This window comes from Triturus cristatus, chromosome 8, assembly GCF_964204655.1.
Source record: "Triturus cristatus chromosome 8, aTriCri1.1, whole genome shotgun sequence".
Lineage (NCBI taxonomy): Eukaryota > Metazoa > Chordata > Amphibia > Caudata > Salamandridae > Triturus > Triturus cristatus.
In genome coordinates, this window is record NC_140591.1 from 1689731551 (window position 1) to 1689756403 (window position 24853).

At 50.0% G+C, this 24853-nt stretch overlaps 1 pseudogene across 1 annotated transcript in view; it reads left to right on the top strand.

Moving 5' to 3' along the window:
* Positions 1 to 24853, top strand: part of LOC146808618 (immunoglobulin superfamily member 1-like) — a 364489-nt pseudogene that overhangs the window by 8890 nt on the left and 330746 nt on the right. The window contains exons 2-3 of the transcript XR_014967581.1: positions 12585 to 12625; positions 12770 to 12919. The product of XR_014967581.1 is annotated as an immunoglobulin superfamily member 1-like (transcript). The remainder of the gene's footprint in view (positions 1 to 12584; positions 12626 to 12769; positions 12920 to 24853) is intronic.

The following is a 24853-nucleotide window of genomic DNA, read 5'->3' on the forward strand; positions in this document are numbered from 1 at the left end:
TGATAGGGGGTCGTGAATCGGTAGGTGACCCCGCACTGTTGCCAGAGGGACTTCATATATTTTGAAATAAAGTTTGTGCCTCTGTCGCTGATGACTTCTCGGGGGAAGCCCACCCGGGAGAAGATCCCCATTAAGGCCCGGCCGACCACCGGGGCTGTTACAGTTCGCAGGGGAACAGCCTCGGGGTAGCGGGTGGCGTGGTCCACCAGTACCAGGATGAACCGATGTCCTTGTGCTGTACGGGGGTCCAGGGGCCCCACAATGTCTATTCCCAACCTCTCGAACGGGGTGGTGACAACTGGGAAGGGTTGCAGAGGTGCTTTAAGTTTGCGGCCGCTCTTCCCGCTGGCCTGGCACGTGGGGCAGGACCGGCAGTGGTGGAGGACGTCGTTCCTCATCTTTGGCCAGAAAAAGTGGGTCACCAGGCGACTGTAGGTTTTGTCCTGGCCCAGGTGTCCAGCCAGAGGGACATCGTGGGCCAAATTTAACAAGAAGTCTCTAAAACGGAGGGGCACCACCAGCACTCGACTGGCCCCTAACTCCGCGATTCTCTGTTCACTGTACAACAGGTCGTTGTCCCAATAGATCCAATGGGCTCCAGTGGTGTCCCCTGCGCTCTGGGCGAGGGCTTGCTGGCGGAGTCCCTCGAGGGAGGGACAGGTCTTCTGCTCTTGACGGAACTGTTCCTGGGTGGGCCCCCCTTCTTGACACCACTGAGCCAGGTCGGGAAGGTCCTGGGGCTGAGCGAGCCCTTCGGGGGTTTGCTCTGGGGGGTCGGTATGGTCGGTGTCCTCTACTGGAGCGATCGGGGGAGGAGGTGCTGGCCATTCTGGTTCTTCTGGTCGGGGGATGGCGCGGGCGACCATGGACCGGGTGGTTAAGCACGCCCAGTCCGGGAGGCCCAACATCCCCAGGTGCTCTCTTCTTTCTACGGCGGCCCACGGGGAACTCTCAAGATCATTCCCTAGGAGACAGTCCACGGGGGCATCATCTCGGACCGTCACCTTCAACATGCCGGAGACTCCTCCCCATTCGAAGGGGACGCAGGCCATCCGACATAGACTCTCCGAATTGTCGGCTGAACGGACGGGGCAGAGAATGTTCGGCAGGATCTGTTCTGGGGTCACCAGGTGACAGCGGACGGCCGTCACACTGGCCCCCGTGTCACGTAGTGCTTCGGCCCTGCGTCCATTAATGTTCACCCACTGACTATATTTTCTGGTGTTGGCGGGTAGGGGAGCCCGCGGGACCATGTCTCTTCCCCCTAGGCACGCTAGAATCATGGCGGCCGGTTCCCACTCTTGTTGTTCTTGTTCGCATTCTTCCGGTTCTTCGGAGATTTGTTCTCCCCCCAGGGCGGCGGTAGCTACCTGGCGGGGTCTCGGAGTTTGGTTCTGTGGACAGTTCGGGTCATTGGCGTAGTGGCCGACTCGCTGGCATCGGTGACACGTGACATTGGCTCGGAACCCCGGGCGCATCGGGGGGTTGCCCCGGCTGGCCGGGGGCGGGGTGCTGGCAGCGGGAGCGGCCGGGACGGTGTCTCTTCCTCGTCCCTGGCCTCCTCCTCCTCCTCGGGGACGGTGCTGACCTTGGTTGTTCCGGTTCTGTTCGTGCGGCCCCCTCCGGCCTACTCGGGTGCTTTCCCACCGGTCAGCTTCGGCGGCGAGCTGCCGTGGGTCAGTCAATTTACTGTCGAGGAGGTGCTGCCTGAGCTCGACGAAGCAGTTGTTAGAGAGGTGCTCCCACACCATGAGATTAAAAAGTTGCTCGTAGGTCGTTACGTGGCTTCCCTTGATCCAACCCTCGAAGGCTCGGCTGAAATAGTTGACATATTCCACCCAAGTTGTACCCGGGATCCGGGTGCAGTCTCGGAACCTCTGGCGGTACATTTCGGGTGTGAGCCCATATCGGGTGAGGAGGGCAGCCTTCATGTGGTCATAGGATGTCATCAGATGGTCTGGGAGCTGTAACAGGGCATCGCGGCCTTCATTGACGAACCTCCCCCATAGACCGGCTCCCCAGTCACTTCGATCGATCCGGTGGGAGGTCATGGCGATCTCGTAGGCCTTGAACCACTGTTGTATGTCGTCATCTCGGACATACTCTCGAACGACATCCTTGGGGATGTGGACTTTCTTTTCTGTCGCTCCTGGGGTGCACGGTTGCTCGGGCACCCCCAGTTCTTTGTTCTGCTTCCGTAGGTCTATTTCTGCCAGTTTGCGCTCGTGTTCGTACGCTAATCTCTTTTCTTCGATCTCTCTCTGCCTCTGTTTTTCTTCCCGTTCTTCTCGGAGCCGCAGATGTTCTAGGTTCAGTTTTTGTTCGGCTAATTTTAGTTCACCGTCCATTTTGAGCCGTGCCATTTCTAACTCATGTAGTCTGCTTTTTTCTCTCTCTTGAATCTCTTCCTGCGAGAGACCCGTTCTTCGCTCCTCGGGAGCCGTGGTGTTCCTCTCTGATGCTGCAATGTTTTGGTCCGGGGGTCTGGCGGCCCCGGTTTCTGCCCACGACTCAATGGCGTGCTTGAAATCGTCTTTAGTACTCAGACCGGTGGTAGCAATGCCTAGTTCAATGCAGAATTGTTTCAACTCACGATGGCTGTACTCTTCCAATTTCTCCATCTGGAATTTCTCGGTGGATCCGCTCTCTTTGGTTGTCATTGTGGTTTCGTCGTGGGGTGAGCTACTCTCTGTACGATTACGCGTTGATTCGGATCGCGCCGCTGGCCACCAATGTTAGACGGACCGGGAGGGTCGGCCGAGGACAAGGGGAGAGGCCTCCGGGGAGAGCCGTCTCCAGCGATCGTACAGACGAATAACTTCCCCCCCACAGATGTACCCCACACAAAGATAAGGTTTAACGTTCTTTATAAGCAATCTTTAGGTACGATAGAATGGTACAAGGAGGTCAGGACTCAGGGGTCCCCTCGATTCTAGTCTCTTGGTTGGGAAAGGGGGTAGCGGGACAGTCTTGTTACCAATCTGGTAGATGCGATGATATGATGGATAGCTCACAATCCTCGAGCTCGGCGTTCTAGATGGACGGGCCGCGGCAGCGCCGGCAGGTCCCGAGATGATCGTAGGTAGCGACGGTCCGCGGCGGCGCCAGCAGGTCCCGGTGAAGGTGGTAGTTACAACGGTCCGCGGCAGCGCCAGCAGGTACCGACGAGGATGAAGGATGCAGAAGGTTGCGGCAGCGCCAGCAGGCAGGACGATAGTTCGCAAGGCAGGGCTACGGCAGCGCCAGTAGTCCGTCAAGGATGAGTTCTTCACGGTGTCTCTCGACTCCAGAATACAACTGCCTTCCTGCTCTGGAGCTGCCCCAGTTATAGGTCTGGCGCCCTTTGATGTCCGGACCCTCGCACTTGGAGGTCGGGAGGTCCGGGATGAGGGAGTCCAGACACCCAGCAGGGGGGTGGAGCCAGCGCCCGGGGGAGCTGGGGGGCGATCGGCACCTGGCGGGGGAGAGCCATCGACACTTCTTTCTCCCATTGACCTGCCAAGTGGTCCGTTCACCTCCTGGGTGGATGGTGGTGCCGGGATGTCGGGGCCTGGCCAGGCCCAGGGTTAGGGTCGAGCTGAGGCCACGCGGCCTCGTGGTGCCGTGTCCAAGATGGCGGCAGGGCCGGGCGAGGGAGCCGGTAGTGGTTCGGCCCCATGATACAGAGATGTCCGGGGGCAGGAGTCCCGTATGAGACGGGGTGCGGGTTGCTTCTGTGGGTAACACCTGGAGGGCCGGGGCTCGGGCCCTGTCATGCGGGGAGGGAGCAAGCCCTTCATGTGGCCTGTCCAACAGAGGGGCTCGCTGTAGTAATCGAATCGACTAGGCAGGGCGTCAGTAATGATCGTACGGGCAATTTCTGAGGAGAGAGACGAGGCGCCGTAAGAGAAGGAGCCGGGATGTTCTGGAATACCTGTTGTTTGTCTCCATGGGTTCTCGTTGGCAATTTTCTCTAGTCTCTCATTTTGTTTATTACTGTTATAAGGAATCGTCAGTCAATGCTCACTATCCTTCTGTTTATCAAAAATAGGCATCACTGGTCCTATAGTTACAGGAACAGTAACAGCTTCCAAGTTTTTTGTTAATTCCCTAATTTTCTCAGTTAATTCTAAAGTGGTCTTCGCTAGTTCAGCTGAATTTTCATTACCTATTTTACCATGTAGTTTCTGCTCTATTTAAAGGGATTATATCTTTCTGTTTCTTGTGATAATGATTCAAATTTTATATTTCCTGGACTCTCTCTCATTGGGGCACTTGGTGTCAATAATGTGGAATCTGATTGATAAGGGGGTGGATTTTTATAAAACATGTCGTCAAGAACATCATCCTCCGATTCATGCACACCATACCCTCTTGACTCAATATTATTTCTCTTTTCCATACATTTTCTATTGCTAATTTCTTCAGCACTTCTTACGGGAAACACACCCTCAGTCATATTTGCGCTTCGCCATCTCCTCATTCTATCATCATGATTCTCCTGTCCATATGATCTACCAAACATATATTTGTACCTTCCGCCACTCCTCTGTCATTCTCTGTCATGCATCTCATCTTCCCATTCTGTCAATGCCTCAAACTGTGTTGGTCTAGGTCTCGGTTCTAGATTCATCATTTTTTCTCTTAAATTTCTCAAAACCGCTAAATTAAATGAACCATGTTCTGGAAGTGCTAAAACTCCATCATCTTTTGTAAACTTTGCCCAATTATCCAACCAGATACAAGTATGGTATCCGTATTTCGCAACCATATAAGATACAGGTGATTTTGGTGGGGGAAGCAACTGTCCCTCTCTAGTCACAATCGTTTTGTCCTTTTTAAATAAACTCTTGATCTTTACAAACCAGGACTTTTTCTCTTTTTCTGGTGGATCGTAATACATCATTTTGTCTTCCGTGTATTGCTAGATTTTCCCTACGACTATTCTGTTGTTTTAACCAATCGTAGCGTGACTCAGACTAATGCACCAATCAGGAGCGTCTATGTCACTTCTGTAATTCTCCAATCCCAGCGAGACATACACTAACGCACCAATCAGGAGCGTCTACGTCACCCTGTAATTTTCCACTCTCAGCGCGGCATACACTAACGCACCAATCAGGAGCGTCTACGTTTCGTACTGACTGGCCAATCCCAGAGCGGTCTTTCTGACGTCAGCTTTTCTCGCTACTCCTGCTTCTGATGACCCCTCCTTTACAAAATTTATCGGCAAACTTCTTTACGTTCTTCTGACTTACAGATCTGTTATTAACAACATAAAAAAGTCACCATTATCTGTTTCGCTAACAAAAGAATAGTTAATGACCTTTCTTACAAGAATTCTGTCTTTCCTGAGAGCAGCGCTTACCTCTGCCCTACTACGGAATCGTTACTTCCGTTGATAAAGTAGCACATCCCTCTACTTTACCCTTCTAACAAGCATTAGCTAACCGTTTCTTCGGAATTAAGACCCCTAGTTGGAGACGCTCTGCTCCTGAGAAATAAAACCAGAGTTTCACAATTAGCCTGAATGCTATTTCATTCGGGAAATGTAGTTAATTCACACAGAATTCTGTCTTTCCCGAGAACAGCGAACAGTCTGTCCTACTACAGAATTATGACACACGTTAATAAAGTAGCACTTCCATCTACTTTATCCTTCTAGCAAGCTTAGGGAACACCTATTACCTTTCCAGTGATAAGCGTAATCAGACTGCCTTTTGGACTCTTGGGACCTAAGACCAAAATTTCACAGGTCACCTTCGCTACCATAATTTTCTCTCATACAGAAAATGTCCCTAATGGCAACACACGACGATGTTACCGAATTGAACCCAGACAATGCGTCGTGCAACTCCAATCGTCACACGTTTTCCCCGTGTACCTACAGGGCAACAACAATTCCGTCTTTCCTGAGAGCAGCGCTTACCTCTGCTCTACTACGGAACCATTACAAACTTCCGACTTCCTACATCCCAGAAGCCGTCAAAGAACATAGAACTCGACGCGACTCAACATAGAGTTTTAATACATATACCAATACTTTCCCACAATCAATAATCAATAAGCAATTTACAAGCAATAATCACCAAACCAAAACAATAAAAACCATCATACTGCTACCAGAAAAACTGATCCAGCGCAAAACTGGGAAATGGGGAACAACATTTATTGATACCCTCCCTGCGTCACAGACCCGACGTCACACTAGCTCATTCACACACGCAGTCATTGGTGGGGCTCATAACACCAACACTCACACGTCTCTCTCATGAGTCTGCACACACAGGATGGATGAGTAATTCAAGCGCTGAACTTGTGGGGGGAAATACCTTATATAACCGATAGGGAGAGAAAAGTTATTTTACAAACTATACATTAATATCTTTCGCTTATAGATCCCTAGTCTCAAACATCAAGGCACTCCACCCACCTGGTCAATGGACCATTTTAGTTGGATTGGTTGATGGTGATTTAGAACCAGCTAAAACACAATTTAAGACTCAGAATCCTTATTTCCCTCAATGAAACCACAAACTCATGTTTGTTAATCAATATTTGTTTATCTAAATTTTCATAATGATTAGTATTTGCATTTGTCTCGTAAAAGTTTAGGGTTTTAGATCAATTCAAATAAACCGCAGAACATCATATTTACCTAATTTGGCTATCTGGAGTCCTCTAATTCATTGGCTCTGCATAACCAACATTTGTCGTAAATTGCCCTAAAAGCCGGCCAAAGCTCAAAGTTCTCTGCTCAGCACGCTACAGTCCCAATTTATCAAAGGACCAGAAATCGTGCAAGCATCTATCATAGCCCGTGGATTTTTAGAAAAAGTTTGCAGTCATCAAGCGGTCGGGCAGCATCTGGATCTTCAGAAAAGGAGTCACAACGAACGTGGAAAGATGATGAATGAAAGAGAGATCATCACCCGCTGCTGTCCCCTCCCTATTCCACCAGCCTTTTTATAATAAAACAAGTCATAGAAGATACAAATTTAAACTTTAGAGCCGTCGTGATTGGCTGGTTGAGATCGCACAACCAATATTTCAAGATTTTCAGTACAGTTCGAGGTCATTGGTTAGCGAAGTATCGGCTTGTTCCGGTTTACTGTAAGGTTGATTGTTCCCGTGTCTTGGCGAGTGTCCTGTTTCGTCTCCTTGACCAGGGACAGTTTGTGCAAAGGTCGCTACGAGGTTTAGGAGATTTCTTGCACATGCGCAGCTCACTTCACGTCTCATGAGACAGTGGCCACTTCTGCGTGTGGCGACAGCGGCCATATTGGATTTAGGCCCAAACGCCAACTTAAGCGAAACAAACACAAAAGAATAATTAATTCATGGAAATGGTGATCTTAATGTTAACCCCTTGCTAATCCCTCTATGTGCTTGTATTTATCTAGCATATAGCGACATTTAAAGCAATTATATTCACCTTTTTCGATCCTCCTCAAGGGTGCAACATCACAAAGCAACATATATCATGCAGTATTCTATTACTACATATACTATTGTTAATATTCGTACAGATTTTAGTTATAAGAGTTATTTAGCCGTGCAATTAGCAAATCCCATGTGTATTTTAGTATTAATAATGTTGATTAATATACATGCAACACTCGTTTAATAATATTATAATTAATAGATTATATAATTAGTATTTTCATGCAAAAATAGAGGAGGTATACAAAATTTTGTGCTACCTGCTCCATCAATTGCATACAAAATCAGCCCATCTATGTACATGGTTCTAGACTATGGAACTAAAACCCCCTCCTCTATACCTCAGATTTGCTCTCCACCCCTTTTATTTCAGGATCCACCTCCTTATTATCTTCCTCTCACTCAATGACTGGCTTCGCTCCCACACTCATTCCATCGGCTGCTCCCCGGTTTCGCTGTGTGTCCTCCACAAGCCTCGGTAGTCCTGTTTATGGTTAAGTTCCACTGTTGCTATGCATAGCACTCCACTGCTCTCAGGGGCCAGATTCATCCTTTACAATCACCTCTAACAGAACCCTGCGCAGTGTAAGCAGTGTATGGATGTTGTATGTCATGTCTGGGGTAGTGCATTTAGCAGGATGTGACCTGGCTGTGCATCAAATATGATAAGGCCATACGCCGTGCCCTGTGTGCACCCAAACAGGTCTTCGGCGTGGTGGTTTATGATGTCACTAGAACTTCAATATCAATGTAGGACCATATTTCACAGAAAATAGTTATGTACTCCAATTGAAGTGCTGTTATGGTTATGATTTTGACTCTGAAAACCACTGATATTCAACAGTTGTGAACGACAATGTAACCATAACTTGCCCCGTAATGTCCTTCACTGGAGACATCACACACCCCTTCACCTGCAGCCAGGCGGAGCGCTCAGCCCCCGTGTCATCACCGCTCTGCATGGCCTTACAATGTAAAGATTGAGTATCCCAGACACAGAACCGACTCCATGTGTGATCACAGGCGCCATTTACAATGACTTACATAGACTACTGCATCTGCATCACTTTTGCTGCATGCCTGTTGCAGCCTGCGAGACAGACTTTGCGTTCTTCCTCCATTGAGCACAGCTATAATAATTTATAATTCTATAACCGTTTCACTTTTAACGTAGAACCAGGTAAATCAAAATGCCCAGAGATGCCGTATCAAAGGTATTTTTGCTTGTATGGACCAGAGATGCCGTATCAAAGGTATTTTTGCTTGTATGGACCAGAGATGCCGTATCAAAGGTATTTTTGTTGGTATGGACCAGAGATGTTTTCATAGATATTGTTGTTTGTATGGACCAGAGATGCCGTATCAAAGGTATTTTTGCTTGTATGGACCAGAGATGCCGTATCAAAGGTATTTTTGCTTGTATGGACCAGAGATGACGTATCAAAGGTATTTTTGTTGGTATGGACCAGAGATGCCGTATCAAAGGTATTTTTGTTGGTATGGACCAGAGATGTTTTCATAGATATTGTTGTTTGTATGGACCAGAGATGCCGTATCAAAGGTATTTTTGCTTGTATGGACCAGAGATGCCGTATCAAAGGTATTTTTGTTGGTATGGACCAGAGATGCCGTATCGAAGGTATTTTTGTTGGTATGGACCAGAGATGCCGTATCGAAGGTATTTTTGTTGGTCCGGGCTTTCACTGCCATAACCACCCGTAGTGAAATGACTGATGTTGTAAATGATGAAGTATTCACCAGTGATGTCAAATTTCTGCTTTTTAACAGTTTTGCTTAAGTCACCTTCGTACCTAATTGTCCTTTAAGAGAGTTGTTCATTGGTTTTTGTTTTATGATAGGCCACACCCAGCCCATATCCCATCCAACCCACCCAGGTCCTGTGACAGACCGCTGAATCCGGCCTAGCTGCACACGGCCTTGAGCCGTGAACAGGGGGGCTCTCGCTGCAGGACCATGGCTGCAGTAACCCCCTGAGTCCAGCATCTCGCTCCACGGGATCAGCCTGCCTTCGGCCCTGCACAGCAGCCTCTGGGCATGGGGTCTTCTTGGCCGCTGCCTGGCCCTCTGCCCGGGCACTGGCAGGCACTGGAATAAATCACATTGCCTTTAGGCTCAGATGCCAAAGATCTCGATTATGGCTCGTTAACAGATTTCTTTTTGTAACGGGCTGTGAACATGGGCGTCCGCAGAAATTTTTCCGGGGGGGGGGGAGGGGGCAAAATATTAACGTCATCACCATCCTCCGACATGATGTGTGCCAGGTGGGGCACAAGAAACACTGGGGCGCAGGAGGAGCCATGGGAGGCAGGAAGCAGGCCGCATATGATCTCATACACCATAGGGTTGTTGTGCCACAACCATCTCTCTTTTGTGGCACCCCAAAATCCATACCCGCCCTGGTCCCTAAAATTACCCACTAGCACCCCAAAATCCATACCCACCCTGGACCCTAAATTACCCCTGCCCCTCAAAAACTCACACCCGCCTTCAAACCTAAAATTACACCCCTGGCACCCCAAAACCCATACCCACCGTGAACCCTAAAATTACCCCCTAGCACCCCAAAGCCCATACCCACCCTGAACCCTAAAATTACCCCTGCCCCCCCAAAACTCATACCTGCCCTGAACCCTAAAAATACCCACCTGGCACCCATGACCGATACCCGCCCTGACCCCTAAAATTGTCCCCCTGGCACCTCAAATTCCATACCCGCCCTGAACCCTAAAATTACCCCCCTGGCACCCCAAAACCTATACCCACACTGACCCCTAAAATTGTCCCCCTGGCACCCCAAAACCCATACCCGCCCTGAACCCTAAAATTTCCCCCCCTTGCACCCCAAAACGCATACCCTCCCTGAACCCTAAAGTTACCCCCTGGCACCCCAAAACGCATACCCACCCTGAACCCTAAAGTTACCCCCTGGCACCTCAAAAGATGAACACTACATTCTGATTGTGTATCACACCGTCTCCCTGCTCAGGAGGATCTGCTGGTCCAGATCTGCTCGCCCTGGTCCGGTTCTGCTCGCCCTTCTCTGGAGCTGTTCTGCCTGCCCTGTCCCTCTTCCGGACCCACCGAGCCTGCCTCCGTGCACACTGCCTGGACCTACTCTATCTGGCCCGGCTCTTTCTCCTTTGGACCCGCTGTCATCACTGGCGGAGTTAGGACACAGGTCTCACTTCTCTGAAGCTGCTCTCCCTTACCCAGGTCCCCCCACCCCCCTCCACCTGCTCTCTCATCTTTCTTCCTCCCTATTTCTCGGTCTCTCTTTCCACACTGCTTCTCTCTCTCCCTTTCTCTCCCCCCCTCTTCGTTCACTCTCATCCCCCACTGTATCCGTCTCCCTGACCCCACCAAGTCTTCCTCTGTCCCCCCTCTCTCTTCCTCCTCCTCATGTCGGTGATAGGGAGCCCGGGGCCCTCTCTGAAAATGCGAGATGGAGGTGATGTTAAGTGTGAAAGCATCAAGGTGTGAACCGGGAGAAGAGGCGGGGGAGGGGGTGGGCGGCAGGTAGAGGGTCAAAACAGGGCACTGGCTCTCAGAGAGGTGAGAAGGGGCGGGGAGCAGCCTGAGGACAAAACAACACCAGAGCAAGAGGCAGACGCTCCGCGGGGAGCCTGGTGTTGTAAAATGAAGAAACGCGCACTTCTGAGCACAACAAAGCAGCCGAAGGGCGCCTTTCACTAGAGCCAAGAACCAGACCCATCGCGAACAAACAGCAGCCACCGGAGAAACCAGCGCTGTCATGAAAACAACAAAGGACAGAGACCTGGAAGTACAACTTACACCTTTAACAAAATGAAATTCCTGATGCAAGCGCCACACGCCAGAACACTATAAATATATAAATCTCCCATCAATGCACACCTGAGAGTGAATAAAAAGATGAGTAGCAAACTAAGGCAGTGACTGACAGACACTAAGCATGGGCGTCTGCAGGGGGGCAAGGAGGGGCGCTCCAGGGGGGCGGGGGGGCAGTGCCGCTCCTTGCCCCCCGGGGACGCCCATGGCTGTGAATGAGCGCTCTGGAGTTAAGGCTCAAGGCAATGTGAGTTGTTCACAGTGCTCGTCACTGGGGCAAAAAGATAATATAGTTAAAAAAACATACTTACCGAGCTTCTTCGCCCTCCGTGCTTTCTTCTTGCATGCTGTCAGCGCGACAGCACCTCATGGAGTCTCAGCCAGCTCCCCAAGCCAAATCTTGACGCTGAGCAGCATGAGAGCAGCGCTAGGATTGGCTGGAGCCGGCTGCTTAGACGCTCCGGCAGGCCCTGGGGGCCTGTGCCTGCTCTCCACCCAGCTGTCTAAGACAGCTAGGTGGAGAAGTTTAAAGTGCTCATGTCAGGCTAGCCATTGCAAGACTGCCAGCGAAAGTGACATGCGCACTTTAAACTGGAGTGAGCACCGCTCCTCTGCGGCCAGTCAGCAGCAGCGGCCCGCTCTCAAACTGCTCGGGCTGTATCACCATTTCATTTTTCACCCTTGCTGCACTAGCAGCGGAGGGGGTGAGGGCGATGCGTCTCCGCCCCAATGGGGGGCGCCGCTGGGTGTAACGCAAGGCACCGCAGGTTGCCGCCTTGCATTACAGTGTGGTGGTGGTGTTACATGGGTGGTGGATGATTGTTCCCACGCATCCCAGATTTACCAACCTGGGAGTGCATCAGAATTGTACGCCTTCCCAGCAGAGGTGCAACGGGGAATAGCTTTATTTCTCCTCTTTGTTTTCTTCATTCTGCAGCACACTTCGAACCAGGAAATTGCCTGAAATGATTGTTTTTGTGCAGTAAGGTGTCGCTTCCTGTACACAACCAATCCTGCCTGCAACGCACACACCCTTGCCACATGACACAAGGGTACCTGCATTGGCGCTAGGCTGCACTAGTGTGGGGGTGCAAGGAGAGCGCCGCAATGCCATATATATTGGTCCTTTCGCGCAGTGCGTCGCAGCAGCTTGTCTCGCTGGGCTGCGTTTAAAAATGATAAATGTGGCGCGGGGTTTTAAGATGCGCACTTCAGAGAGACTCTCTTGAAATGAATGTTTGCGCTCTGCAAGTCTCGCATGTGGAATTCTCTGCAGCCATTTCGGGTTCAGCGCGGATTTGTGATTCGTGACACCCTTTTCCCTCTTTCTGCAGGTGATGTCTCAGCATGAGTCCAGCCTGCCTGGGGCTCCTGGGTGAGTACCAGTAAACTTGTGCAGCACCGTGTGTGCGCCTGGATGTGTGGGGGATGTGGAGCGGGTCTGTTTCTGCTGGAGTGTGCGCGCGTCTCTTTGCATAGCCTTTGTCGGATTACCCATTCGCATGTCTTTCTTATTTAGGAGGGACTGGCCTGGACATCGGTGGTCAGGGATGGATGCCACGACCGAGAGGGAGTCCTGGAGGCTGCTGCAGAGGACTGGCGCTCTTTCGCCTCTCTCTTGTCTCTCTTGCAGTGTCTTTGAGCGCCCAACTTCACGTCACATCTGCAAGTCAGTGCTTCAAAACTAAATTGATACTATGGGGCAGAGGATCCTGGGAGAAGGTGGGTGGGAATGTCGTTCATGGGCTCTACTGACAGCCCATGGATAGTAAGAAGTCTGGGATAAGACTCACCTGAATGTCAAACCTCCACTCATCCAAACAGAGAAGGCAGAAGTCAGGCAGGAGCGCAGACGATGGTGCGAGTGTATGTTGAGTTTGGCAGAGTAGTGAGTAAGTGTGACATCCTGATCCGCTCTAACGGCCAGCTGTGGATACAGATGCGCTGTCATGGCTTCTCACACTCCGCCCCATCAGGGCAGAAACACATGGGGAGCTGTAAGTCACCTGGAGACAGCAGAGCGAGGCTGGCTTCTGCGGGATCCTGTGGGATCAGGAGCAGCACAAATTACAGGATGAGTGAGTGAATGAAGCGGCAGACGCTCAGCCTGAACACACTTCTTGACTTCGATGCACATTGGTCGTTTAGACGCACACACCCTATCGCAGTGACTCTTAGCAGTTTCATAACAGGTGCATTTACTCCTTGTAGCCACTCTCAATATTCGCCCAGCAAAGAATGAAAGGGTGACTAGACGAACCTGTATGGCAGCCTGTGCCCTACAGGTTACATGCATGAATGTACAGTGGTTCCTAGATCCCCTGAGCTGATAGCTCTTTACTCAACACCGTCACCAGAGCCTGCAGGGTCGCTCAGTGAGTTGAACAGTGGCTGCTGAAGCACGTGGTGACTGACAAAATGTGAGTTTGAATCCTTGGAAGTCTGACTTAGCCTCCCATTCTTCTGAAGGTCGAAAATGGAGTACCATACATTGGATATGATTCAAAACTGTAATTTACAGCACCTAGAAACAGCAGTAGCGCGTGATGATGGGTTTTACAAAAACAGTTCGGGCCTCATTTATGAAAAGTGACGCATCACTGCGTGAAAACAGTGATGCGTCACTTTTCACTGCGCCCTCCCTGTGACTCCAATGATGCGTCATATTTACAGTATGACGCATCATGTCGCAAGGAGTCACAGATACGTCAGTATTTCTGACGTATCTGTAGGCGCAAAAGTGCCGCATTGCTGGAGTGTGTCATGAAAGTGACGCAACTCCAGCAATGTGTCCTTTCACATGGGGCAAGCCCCATGTGAAAGGGCCTGCGTCAGTCTTACGCCTGCTGTGAGGCAGGCGCAAGATATTGATGCATTTGCACCCTAGAAGTGGCGCAGTGAAATCTCGTAGGTATAATGTAGCGCAGGAGTTTACAAAGTGACGCATCTAGGTAGATGCGTTACTTTGTAAATATGGCGCATCATGGCGCATGTTGTACGCCACTGGTGCGTCACAAAAAGTGACGCACCGGTGGCGCAAAAGTGACGCAGGGGCTCATAAATGAGCCCCTTCGTGCTTTTCACTTTTATTCGTCTTCATTTTGCAAACATTAAAGGTGTTAAGAATGTGAAGCAATCACAGGTGCGGAGATGTGTTTAGAAGTCTATAGGAAACATGTGTTTAGTAGTCTATAGGAAACAAATAGAGCTGTCAGGAAGTGCAATAGATCAACAAGGTAAGTTCCATTTTGGAAGCCCATGGCCTGGGAAGGCCAGTGGAGGTGAGTACTAGAACCCTTATACTAGATGTGCATTCCTGACATTACTAAGGGATGGGGGGGAACAGAAATACTGGCGGAAGGAGAGCGAAGCCTCTGAGGCGCACATCAAACATCTCTGATCCCAGGAAGAGTTACTGGTCAGTGCAGCCTGGGCCCAGTGTGGGTCTGATAAGGACAGCCCTGTAGGACCAAGGGATCAGGAGAGAGGGGATGACTTCAGCCTTTGAGCCTTTGAGAGGCATACTTCAGCGGATGCTGTTAGCCGGGTGTGATCCCTGGTTACACCCTTGGCCTGTGTCGTTGGAGCTGCGTCTGCTTTTATCCCGTGACAATGGACAGTATAGAGGAGAGGGCACTTCAAAAACGTCAACACGCACAACAGGAATATCAAAGGACCCAAAACTAAATCACATAGATGTCTGGATTTGGACTATAAAGGTGGCAGTGTGAGTGTCACAAGCTGTTCAACAGGAGAGAAGATCACCAAGACTTCTATCCGATGGATCCAGGACTAGGGAACACGGTCTGCTAGTCTCCCTGCTGGGTGAGGAGCCACAACTCAGAGAGTCAATACCACGTGCCATGAGCCTGGAGCACCAGATGTCTGCCCGCCTGCCTAGACCCCTGGGTCCTGTAAGGAAGAAAACAGTGTTTGGAGAGAGTGAGGCCCAGCCAGTGTCTTGTTGAGTGGATCCCGGTGAGTGAAGAGTTAGACAAGAGTGCGGGCTGTCCGCTTGTTCTAGTGGAAGTCAGCATCGCTCTAGTGAAAGCTGACGTCGGTGACCACCATTGGCCAAGAGGGAATCCCTGCTAAGCCAAGGCTGCTGCTATCTGCAAGCTGAGGTCAGTGACCACCATTGGCCAAGAGGGAATCACTGCTAAGCCAAGGCTGTTGCTATCTGCAAGCTGACGTCAGTGACCACCATTGGCCAAGAGGGAATCCCTGCTAAGCCAAGGCTGTTGCTATCTGCAAGCTGAGGTCAGTGACCACCATTGGCCACGAGGGAATCCCTGCTAAGCCAAGGCTGCTGCTATCTGCAAGCTGACGTCAGTGACCACCATTGGCCAAGAGGGAATCCCTGCTAAGCCAAGGCTGCTGCTATCTGCAAGCTGAGGTCAGTGACCACCATTGGCCAAGAGGGAATCCCTGCTAAGCCAAGGCTGCTGCTATCTGCAAGCTGACGTCGGTGACCACCATTGGCCAAGAGGGAATCCCTGCTAAGCCAAGGCTGCTGCTATCTGCAAGCTGAGGTCAGTGACCACCATTGGCCAAGAGGGAATCCCTGCTAAGCCAAGGCTGCTGCTATATGCAAGCTGAGGTCAGTGACCACCATTGGCCACGAGGGAATCCCTGCTAAGCCAAGGCTGCTGCTATCTGCAAGCTGAGGTCAGTGACCCTTGTGTGCAAGAAGGGAACCACTATGAAGCCAAAGACATTGTTGGTGTGTGAGCTGTAGTCGGTGACCCCATGTACAAAGAGGGGGTCACTGTGAAGCGCTGCCCAATGCCCATGCGTGAACTGAACTGTATGCAAGTAGAGGGCCACCTTCCAGCCAGGGCATCACCCGTGTGGAAGCTGACGTTGGTGACCCCTAAGTACCAGGAGGGGGCCACCGTGAAGCCACACCATTGCCCTCGATCACCGTTCCAAGGATGTTGTGAAGAACACTTACTGATTGCCACAAAGGCCATAGAGAAGATGCCTGACACCGACACAGGCCATACAAAGATTGAGGAGGCCTGAGGAATCACCAGGAAAAGATGGCCGCGGCCCTCAGCTTCAGGAGACTGGACCCTAGAAGAAACACCGCTGTCCTCCGGCACTTGCTCGCTTCCATTGGGTAGGGTATCAAGACTGCTGGAGACTTGCACAAACCAATCCATCAGCATTGCAGAGCACGGAACTGTTACCCCTGCGTGTATCTGGGCGCTGGGATGTGAGGTGTAGTAATGGTACTTCACATATTTCCCCATAGTCTCCTGCCTAGCCTGTAGAATGTTGACATCACGATGATGTATTAGAACGCTGCAGTGCTCTGGGTGGTCAGTTGAGAGTTAGGGCTGAGCTGGTACCATCCTGCTCCTGGTGGGGTTTTCATTTCCTTCACTTTTTCTTAATTAATGTACTCTTCTCCTGTACCTTTTACTTAAAATAAATATACTTCATCAACTACCTGGATTCCATGATCATCCTCCACTACACGAGGTCTCTGTTGTGTCAGCTACCCCGTGACAGGTCTTGAGGAGATGGCAGGAAGAGAGAAGAAACGAGCAGTAAAAGGCAACACAGAGGGCAGAAAAATGAGCAAATATGAACAGAAAAAGGCAAAAAGGACAGCAGAAAAACAAGCAGGAAAGAAAAAACAGAGCAGAAGAGGGAAAATCAGAGTGTGGAAAAATGAGCAGAAAAGGTGAAACCGAGGGCAGAGAAACAAGCAGAAAAAGTAAAAGAGATGGCAGAAAAATGAGCAGGAAAAGCAAAACAAAAGTCAAGAAAACCGGCGGAAAAATGAGCAGGAAAGGCAAAACAGAGCAAAAAAGAAAAAAGAAAAAAACAGAGGGCAGAGAAACGAGCAGAAAAGCAAAAGAGACCGAGCAAGAAATGAGCAGAAGAGGTACACAGGCAGCAGAGCAGAGCAGAGAGTTAATAAACACAAAAGGTGTGAAGTGAGATTTAATTGACTTGTGGCGACTGTAACGCTGTCACCATTGTGATGGATATCCCTTCCGTCTTATTACAGGTGCCATAGGATATAATGCATTGGTAATCAGGCAAGTGGGGTCACGTTTATGATGGAGTAAGCATTCCGCCAAACTCTAAACAGGCCCTAAGTCTTGGTTGCAGGACGTGTGTGTCTGTCTGTCTCTCTGTCTGTCTGTCTGCCTCCCCGTCTGTCTGTCTCCCCACATTAAAGGTTGCCTGTAAAGGAGTTGCCGCACGACAGGTAAGTCTCTGCCACAATCCTTTATTGCAGGTTCAGCGAGAGCTATGCCGCACAGCACACAATTTAGTCCAGTAAGTGCCTGACGCTCGGATAAGATCATCACTCCTTTACAGGCAACCCTGTTTGTGGATGTTTGGCGGCCTGCCTGAGCCGCGAAGAAGCCAGGTGCGGTTGGTAACACTCCAGCAGTGACGTCAACCGTCGCCACTGCATATGGGACAAGTAGCCGGTTTTTTGCAGAGACAACGTTTCAGTGATGATCTTATCCACGCATCACCAACCCACTGGGGTAATACCTTTCAATTGGGGCACAGCCAGGTCGGCTCACGGTAGCAAGATTCGGCACTACGTTGTCCAGCAGGCCACGGGTTTGGCCAGCCCATGGGGGCGGATACACGTTTTCATCTATAAGTGGCGCCAAGAAATGAAATGGTTGTGCAAGTTTTCCAGAGCCTTTGATAAAGTGTTCACGGACACGAAACGCATCAGGCACTTACTGGACTGAATTGTGTGCTGTGCGGCATAGCTCTCGCTGAACCTGCAATAAAGAATTGTGGCAGAGACTTACCTGTCGTGTGGCAACTCCTTTACAGGCAACCTTGTTTGTGGATATATATATATTACCTACTGGTGGTCGCCAGTAGGTAGATATAGTTAGGACCATAGGAAATCCGCAACATTCTATTTGGAATAACGTTGGCACCGATTGACGAATCTTCGCGAAATTTCCCAAACTTTTGGCCAGCTCCGGTCCGCTCCTATCCTGAAAATTTCCCGGTGATTCGTCAAGCGGGGGCAGAGAAAAAAGGTGGGTCCCAAAACGCATTTTCCCCATGCATTTTCCCATAGGACCTGTTGACGCAGCTACAGCCCGAACTGCTGAACGAAACTACACCAAATTTGGCAAAGAGGTAGTCCTCAGTTCAGACTCGTGCCTATTGCTTAAATGGTGTAAATCCGTTCAGTAGTTCCTGAGAAAATCAAAAGCAAAATCAGAGATATATCTATGGCCTCGGATGATCCGCGCACCCTCCCCGCACCCAGTGCGCATCCTGCCGTGCACGAGCTGTATTCTATTTGGCTGCCAACACTCCAGATCAGGAAGTGTCGGCAGCCATCTTGTGCCTCGGTAGAACCGAGGCACAAGGAACCTAAAAAACAAATGCGAAAAAACACAAAAAGGGGGCAGGGTAGAAACACCCTGACCCCCTAGGCCTGCTCAGGGGGTCCCACAAGGAGCCCCAGGGCACAAAAAAGATTTTTTTTTTTTTAAATCGTCGAGAGTCGCGCATCCAGCGCGAATTTCAGCCGAAAAAAAAAAAAATTCAGCGCGGACTCCCGCGCTGAATATTCTAATTTGCCCCCGGGTGTCAAATCCCGGGGGTATAATGAAAAAAAAAAGTGTGGGGGGTCCCAATGCCTCCCACACTGCCCCGGGGACCGCCACCCCCCGGGCCTCAAAGATTGTATATGCGGGGGGGCTCACGGCCCCCCCGCAGCCCCGGGGACCGCCACCCCTGGGGCTTTGTTAACATAGGTCGGGGGCTCGCAGCCCCCCCAGCCCTGGGGACCGCCACCCCCCGGGCCTTAAAACAATTTGATGTGGGAGGGCTCTCAGGCCCCCCAAGCCCTGGGGACCGCCACCCCCCGGGGCAACTTGAACGTGTGGGAGGGGGGCCATGCGGCCCCCTTCCTGGAGCCTTGTATTGGCCCTGGGGACCGCCACCCCCCAGGGCCGGCTCCTGCAGTGTCCCGGGGTGCCCATCCCCGGGACACTGCTGTTTGCCATTGCCAACTGCTTTGCTTCATTGAAGCGAGAGCAGGGAAACCTGCTCTCGCTTCAATGAAGCAAAGCAGATTGCTTTTCCACATGGGGAGCAGCATGTTAGCTGCGCAGCATGTTAGCTGCTCCCCATGTGGAAAAGCAATGCCGGCTCCCGCAGGAGGCGGGGAGCCGGATGGGACCGTGGGGGAATTGGGGACCCCCCCACGGTCTCCAACGAGAGGCCAGGCCCTGGGGAATGGGGTCCCCGGGGCCAGAAGTGGCCCTGGAGGGGGGCCACGCGGCCCCACCTCCCCATTAAATAAAATAAAAACAATGGCCGGCCCCGGGGATGGGGTCCCCGGGGCCTTATAGTGGCCAGAGGAGGGGGGCTACGCAGCCCCCTCCATACATTTTTTTAAAAAAAGGCCCATGTCCCAGGGGATGGGGTCCCCGGGGCAAATTATGGCCTCGGGAGGGGGGCCAAGCGGCCCCCTTCCCGATTTCTTTTTTTTCATATATAAAAATTGGGGTCAGGCCCTGGGGGATGGGGTCCGCAGGGCCCAAAAAAATTAAAAAGAAGGGGGGCTACACAGCCCCCCTTCTAGAAAAAGAAGGGAAAAAAAAAACGGGATTGGGCCGGAGGTCACGCCCCCTCCTTACACCACTCTGCAAACGTGCACCCTGGCGCGTTTGCAGAGGGGGAACTAATTCCCCTTGAATACTGGGGGTCCCTGGGGGCCCACTAACCCACCAGGAACCTCCAGTATGCGCCAGGGGGCTGCGTTGCAGAGAGGTGTAATGAGGCCACACCCCCTTTTACACCTCTCTGCAACGCAGCACCGTGGCGCTTACTGGAGGTACCTGGTGGCCTAGTTGGCCGCTAGGGGACCTCAGGGTTCAAGGGGACTTAATCCCCCAACTTAAAATGCACCATGGGGCGCGTTTGCACAGTGGTGAAGGTAGGGGGCGGGGCCTGAGATGATACTGTGCAAACACGCCCTGTGGCGCGTTTTAAGTTGGGGAATTCATTCCTCTTCAATTGAGAGGTCCCCTAAGGGCCAACTAGCCCAACAGGTACCTCCAGTAAGCGCCACGGAGCTGCGTTGCAGAGTGTTGTAAAAAGGGGCGTGGCCTCTGAACACCTCTCTGCAACGCAGCTCCCTGGCGCATACGGGAGGTACCTGGTGGGCAAGTTGGCCGCCAGGGGACCTCAGGACTCAAGGGAACTTAATCCCCCAACTTAAAACACGCCACGGGACGCGTTTTCACAGTGGTGAAGGTAGGGGGCGGGGCCTGAGGTGATATGTGTGCAAACACGCCTTGTGGTGCGTTTTAGGTTGGGGGATTAATTCCTCTTCAATCCAGAGGTCCCCTAGGGGCCAACTAGCCCACCAGGTACCTCCAGGAAGCGCCACGGAGCTGCGTTGCAGAGTGTTGTAAAAAGGGGCGTGGCCTTTGAACACCTCTCTGCAACGCAGCTCCCTGACGCATACTGGAGGTACCTAGTGGGCTAGTTGGACCCCAGGGCACCGCAGGATTGAAGAGGAATTAATTCCCAGGGCTGCATCTTTTAGACCAGCACTGACCCTGAAAAGTAATTCTAAGCGTACTTACCAGTAACTTGTATTTCCTTCCATAGGAATCCATTGTGTGGTTTTCAGCAGAAAAGTTTCTAAGTGTCCATTTTTGAAACGTACAAATATTCCTCTAAAATCAGCCGAACTACGAATTCCCATTTACTCACCTGTTATCAGGAGAGAACCCAGTGCTGCATCTTTTAGACCATCACTGACCCTGAAAAGTAATTTTAAGCGTACTTAACAGTAACTTGTATTTCCTTCCATAGGAATCCATTGTGTGCTTTTAAGTAGAAAAGTTTCTGTCTATTTTCACAAACTAAAAATATTCCTAAAAAATCGTCTGTATGACTTAAACACATTCTTTCAACTGTTTGCAGGAGATTCACCTGTGCTGGATCCAGGATCCACCACTGAGTAAGAAAAAGTAACGATAACACTACTTTCTGCCATAGGATCACATTGGTGATTATATGTGAAAAATGTTCTAAGTGTCAACTTTTAAAATACAATAATAATCCTTAAACATCACTACTGTAACCAAAACGCTTTTACTCAACTGTTTACAGGAGATGTCCAAGGACTGAATCTAGCACCCAGTCCTGTGGTTAGAAAAGTAATCCATAAAGTAACTAATTGCATTTGACGAGAAATTCACATTGAGCTCAATGTTGCTTTGTGTTTGAAATTGTGTTGCCCATTGCAACAACTGTAGCTACTGTACTTAAAAGTCTATTGCCTATTTGCGAAGTATTTAAACTAAAGTAATTCATTCTGAGAAAGTATATTTTGTATTGTACTGTATAACTACATCTCGCGCGCCCGCAATCCACTGCTGATGATGTCACATATTACATCATTCATGACATGGTCAGTGACATCACTGATGACATCTCAAATGACATCTCAAATGACATCATTGATGACATCATTGATGACATCATCCAGTGAATGTGTGTTTTTCTGAAAATTACATATGCTTTACATATGTATATCTCAAGGTCGATGGAAGAATACATGGGTATATAAGTTCTAAAATGGATGATTTGTTTTTGAAAAATTGATTGTATAATTGACTGATTAAGTGCATCTTAGTGAATACATGGCTTAGTGAATAATGTTTAAATATGTAAATATCTGTATCTGTCTCTCACTTTGTGTATAAGTGGCTGCATGGGTTGGTGAGTAGCTACATGAGTGTCTATATAGGTTATTAGTTGGTTTTTTGAGTATCAGTATGAGTGTCTGAGTGTCTGTATGGTTCGGTGGGGGGTATTACGTAGTGCATAGGTGCATGAACGAGTGACTCACTGTTTGTAGGTGTTGAAGACAGCATGTGTGCAGGACTGTATGGGTGGATGAGTGTGTGCATGGGTGTGTTAGTGAGTGAATGACTGTCTCAATAGTGTCTTTATGAGTATCTACATATGTTTTAAACTAGTATATGTGACTATTGTTGTATATAAGTGAGTACATGTGAGAGTGAGAGATTGAAAGAGTTCCTGTATGAATAAGTATGTGTTTCTATAAGTGATTGTTTAAAAGACTAAGTATGTGTAAGTTTCCGTAGAAGTAAGTGTGGTGTTGTGTATATAACTGTATATGCAAGTAAATGGATGTTTGATTCTTTATTAGCATGAGTGACTATGTGTGTGAGTAACTCTATGGATGAGTGGCGTGTATCAGGATGTATAGGTGTATGAGTACATATGATGAGTACATGTATGAGTGACTGTATAGGACTGTTGGTGAATGAGTGGATGTGTATGTGGATCTTAGAATTACTGAATAGGTTGTTGTAACTGGTATTGGTATGTCCATTGTTTTGAAAATTGTAGTTTCTATTTTTGAATGTGTGTATCAAAGGTTATATTAGGGGGAGAGGTGGTCTGCCACTCTATCACAAGGATGATGTCATCAGTGATGTCATCAGTGATGTCATTTGAGATGTCATCAGTGATGTCATGAGTGATGTCACTGACCATGTCATAAGTGATGTAATATGTGACGTCATCAGCAGTGCATTGCGGGCGCGCAAGTTATAGTTAGCTGAACTAACTATAACGGGGGAATTTCAATGGTTTTGTATGAGTGAAAAGTCCAGCTAACTATAACGCCCCTGAAACCTATGGTTTTTTCAGTGAATTTCTAAGGTTTTTTAAATGCTAATTCCTAACTATATCGTGCCTGAAACCTATGGTTTTTTCAGTGAATTTCAAAGGTTTTTTAAATGCTAATTTCTAACTATGCCTACAGAGCTAGGACATGTGAAGAAAGAAGAAAAAACACACAGAAAGAAAAAGAAGAAATGCAGAAAGAAGCAACAGAAGTCCTCAAAGACGAAGAAAAGTGCAGGAAGAAGGATAACGTGCAGAAAGAACAAACAGAAGAGCAGAAAGAAGCCTTGTTGCAAAATCATCCTGTACCCTCAACTTTTTCAGACGGATACTGGTGGTAACTGAGTCTGACTAACCAGTCCTAGAGCCAGTGCTATGTTAAAAGACACTCAGAATACAGTGAAAACACCTACATACACGAGGGGACACTATGCGTTGGGGTCCCCCTGTGATTAGCATGACCTCCTCTGTAAGCCCCTAGTATATAATAGGGCAGGGGGATTAAAACTACCTCTTAAAACGTGCCACAGGGCGTGTTTGCACACGTCACCTGAGGCCCCGTCCCCTCCATTCCCCACTGTGTAAACATGCCCTGTGGCCGTTTTAAGTTGGGAGATTAAGTCCCCTTGAATCCTGAGGGTCCCTAGGGTCCAACTAGACCACTAAGTACCTCCAGTATGCGCCACAGAGCTGCGTTGCAGAGAGATGTAAAAAGGGGCACGGCCTAGACCACCTCTCTGCAACGCAGCACAGTGGCGCTTACTGGAAGCACCTGGTGGGCTAGTTGGCCCCCAGGGTCCCTCAGGATTGAAGGGGAATTATTTTCCCAACTTAAAACGCGCCACAGGGCTTGTTTGCACACGTTAACTCAGGCCCCATCCCCTCCATTCACCACTGTGTAAACGCGCCCTGTGGCTGTTTTTAGTTGGGAGATTAAGTTCATTTGAATCCTGAGGATCCCTAGGGTCCAACTAGCCCACAAGGTACCTCCAGTAAGCGCCACAGAGCTGCGTTGCAGAGAGGTGTAAAAAGTGGCACGGCCTGGAACACCTCTCTGCAACGCAGCTCAGTGGCGCTTACTGGAAGCACCTGGTGGGCTAGTTAACCCACAGGGGCCCACAGGATTGAAGGGGAATTATTTCCCCAACTTAAAACGCGCCATAGGGCGTGTTTGCACACGTCACCTCAGGCCCCGTCCCCTCCCTTCCCCACTGTCTAAACTCGCCCTGTGGCCGTTTTTTAAGTTGGGAGATTAAGTCCCCTTGAATCCTGAGGCTCCCTTGGGGCAAAATAGCCCACTAGGTACGTCCAGTAAGCGCCATTGCAGAGAGGTGTAAAAAGGGGCACGGCGTGCACCACCTCTCTGCAACGCAGAGCAGTGGCGCTTACTGGAAGCACCTGGTGGGCTAGTTGGCCCCCAGGGTCCCTCAGGATTGAAAGGGAATTATTTTCCCAACTTAAAACGCGCCACAGGGCGTGTTTGCACACGTCACCTCAGGCCCCGTCCCCTCCCTTCACCACTGTGTAAACGCGCCCTGTGGCCGTTCTAAGTTGAGAGGTTAAGTCCCCTCGAATCCTAAGGGTCTCTTGGGCCAAACTAGCCCACTAGGTACCTCCAGTAAGCCCCACAGAGCTGCGCTGCAGAGAGATGTAAAAAGGGGCACGGCCTAGACCACCTCTCTGCAACGCAGCTCCCTTGCGCATACTGGAGATACCTGTTGGGCTAGATGGCCCTCAGGGACCCTCAGTATTAAAGGGGAATTCATTCCCCAACTTACAACTGGCCAGGGGGCGCGTTTGCAGAGTGCTGCAAGAAGGGGGCATCCGGCGCGATGCCGGTCTTTTATTTATTTTATTCTTTTAAGAAGGAGGGCTGTGTGGCCCCCCTTCTTTTTCTAATTTATTGGCCCTGGGGACC